Here is a 3,600-nt window from a genome sequence, read left to right as displayed (position 1 = left end):
GAAAATCAAACATATCAAAAATTTCTCCAAGTATCAAGCCATATGTTCATTTCTTCCACCTTGAGTAACTTTTCCTATGGATTTCAAATGAGAAACATTCCTTCATCAAAGTTATATCTCTTTCAAATCCATTCAATTTGGTAACAAATTAGACCTAATTTGGATTTATCATGAAGGAGTTATGAATTTTAGAAGTTGAGGAAAAACACTTGTTCAATGGTATTGGCCCAAAATAACCTATAATGTTTCCTCTTATGACATGTATTTGAAAGTTGAATTTTCACTTCTTCTAAACATAAAAGTTGAATTATACATCTTGAAGTTGATCATGCAATTTGAATGACTTTCATCTTATGAAAAATGAGCAAGTTATGGTCTTGGGAAGTTGACCTCCAAATTAGGGTTTAGACAAAATGACCTATAAACGTTCATCATAAAAAATGACTTTCCAAGCAAAACTAGCTCTTGACTTCAACATGAAAGTTGTTTGGAATGTCATTTAGAGTAACGTTGCTCTTGGAATCATTTTCATATGACAAATATTGTAGGAGATATGGTCTAGGGAACCCCAGTTTTGACTAATTGAATTCCTCTGGTCAACCACCATGAACCAACTTGCTAGCTTGACATTATCTTGACTTTTGGGACTCATGGAGGATCATATGTATAAGATCATGAAATGTGAAGTATCCCTTGAAATATTTGATCAAATGATGAAGAAACGTGTTGAAGAAGTCACATAAGATATCTAGATGAATTAGGGTTTCCAAGGCAAACCAATATCAAACTCTTGATGAATATTTGATCTAAATAACATGTGAAGATCCCGGGGATTCATATATGATACTTAGAGCCATAGTAAACCATTTATTGATAGAGCTCATTGTATTGAGGGTCTCAAACCCTAGATATGAGCTTGATAGATCATAGGTGAGCATACACACTACCTACAAAAGAGTTACACTATACAATGACATATTTTTGGTATTTTGATTAGTAAATAATGAAAAAAAAGTATGATACAATCAAATATGCTTGGTGATCTCTCCCAATGCAAACCCAATGAATAAGGGGTAAGGAGGATGCCAATTTATGATCCCAATTCTAATGCATATGATGAGAATAGCATGAGGGATCTTAGGTTCAAAATTGGGGTCTTGTCACGAGGAAATAACTCAGCAGGGAATGAGAAAGGTTAAATTGTTTCTGCTTAAGGGGTTGACACTCTATAATTGAAAGAGGACAGACATACCAAATTTGCATGGGGGGAAAGGATACCACCGTAGCAGAGGATCATAGAAATAATGAATTACAAAGTTCATTATTAATGTAATTAATAAATGAATATGTATGTATATGTATATGTATATATGATGATTATGTTGACAAAACAATCACAAAGGATACAAATGTCACTAGTCTGCATCACCGATACAATACTCATCCAATCCTCACAGGAGGGAAAACAACCACTGGAGAGAAAAAGGTTACAAAGGATGAACGTGAATCATCTATCCCAAAGGCTCAAACCTGGCTGGAGAGAAGGAGAAGGTTTGCCGAAAATCCGCACCATCAATTCTGTGGGGAATTTTAGGTCAACACCATAGCAAATGGGAGACAACCTTACAGAGGATCAAAAATACTGCTCAAGAATCGGGGCTAACAGGGGTAAATCCACCGACGACTTGAGGGGAAACAAAATTTGCTGAATCTATACAACCTGCTACAATAACGCGCCTACAACTTGAGAGAGGCAATTACGAACTCATTTGGGGAAACCAACAAAACTCGGCTGGAGATGTTGAAAAGATGCTGGCAAGGAAACAAAGATCACACTAATTGCTTGAGAAAAACCAACAATGCTTCGCATTTTATGGCTTACCTGTCCTTAGACCGCTGTGGACATCCTTTAAATGAAATCGATTGCTCTTAAAGTAACTGCATTTATTATTTAACAAAACATGATTTTTATTTTAAAACTTTAATTTCAAAATGATCATAATAAAATTTAATTCTATTTAGCTGAATATATAAGAGTAGAAACAATTGGATAAAAAGCTAAACTTTATTTAATAGGATGGTAGTCTGTAAATGACAAGACCTCATAGATTTTTTTACAAAAGTTGAAAAATGGTGATTTTCATGGAAAAGGGATACATTGAATACAATGATCACTAATCATTCTACCTCCTTCAATTTCCACTGTGCTCTTGGCTTTGGCTGAAGATGAATCAGAACCGAACATTGTGCTCAAGAAAGTTTTCAAGACTGAAGATCGACAGCTTGCAGTTACTTGCCATAATCCCTAATTTTTGGATAATTTTCCCCAAGATGGGTATTCCATTTATCGGGATAATTTTTCTGTTTTATGTCTCTAACTTTTGCCTGGATCGCCCTTTTGGGTTTTCAATCCACCGAGACGCTCATTTTTTCCTAAGCCGCCCTTTCGGGTTTGACAAGATCTTCGGACTTGTGCCTACGCGCCAACATAAAAATGAGGGATCAAAACCTCGTATTTCATGATACAAATTTCAAAATGGATGCATTAGTTTTAATAAAAATTTAAGTTTGAAAGGCACAAAGGCCTAGGAAATGGTTTGAATGAGTTAGCTCATTTTGGCTTTTGAAAATTTTAAGTCAAGTATAGTTAAGTTTATTTACAAGTTTGAAAATGCAATGGCATAAGGCCAAAGTTTCTAATTTGCAAAGGGTCTATGTTTAGAAGAAAAAAACAAGTTCAAACAAAGAAGTTTTAAAAAAAAAGTGGGGGGGGGGGAGATTTTGAAATTAAAGAGATGGGGAGGAGATGAAGAGACTAATTCTAAGCACAAAATTAAAAGTTAAGAGTTGAAAAGATCTGACCAATGGGTTGCAATCCAATAGACAAGAATGTCATATAGAAACCCAAATTCCCTTGGACATTAGAATCAAGCAACAAACAAAACACACAATATTAACTTGAAGAGCGAGGCATCAAATAAAGATAGCCACATACAAGCTTAACCATCACATGATCTTCTTCAAATTTGCCCATGTAGTAGATAAATTCCACAATGCTACAAGTCACAGGTTCAAAATAACAACTTCACAATGATCATGTTACAGATGAACTCCAATGGATCTTCAATGATGTATCAGATGAAGTTTCAAATTACAAGCACTTGGTTACATGAAAGTTGGTATTGGCCAAGTCCTTTGCATAGGGAGTGTTACCTAAATTCTAAGTCCAATTGTCTCAGGTGAAACCAATAGTCCACACAAGATATTTTTTAGGGTTTTTGTTCTTATTTGTAGCGGGGTATTCGTTACCTTTAGATTTATTGACTAAATCAAAAGTAAATCATACAAATCGAGTCGCCACCATACTTCTATTTATCCAAAGGAAAGCTTAGAAAGCGAACAAAAACCGAGTAGTTTTATCAAATCAAAAACTAATAAAAATGTCATAGATCGGGGTAAGGGGGTGGTTATGCAATGGGAAGGTTTTAAGCACCCAAAACATCCTAGGTACTCCTAGGGAGCCCTTTTCATAATTTGTTGTAAGGTAGGTTGGTATTTGTGAAAAATTTATTTGTGCAAACATGATTGGGGAGATGAGAG

This window comes from Lathyrus oleraceus, chromosome 3, assembly GCF_024323335.1.
Source record: "Lathyrus oleraceus cultivar Zhongwan6 chromosome 3, CAAS_Psat_ZW6_1.0, whole genome shotgun sequence".
Lineage (NCBI taxonomy): Eukaryota > Viridiplantae > Streptophyta > Magnoliopsida > Fabales > Fabaceae > Lathyrus > Lathyrus oleraceus.
Note: the sequence above shows the minus strand (reverse complement) of the source record.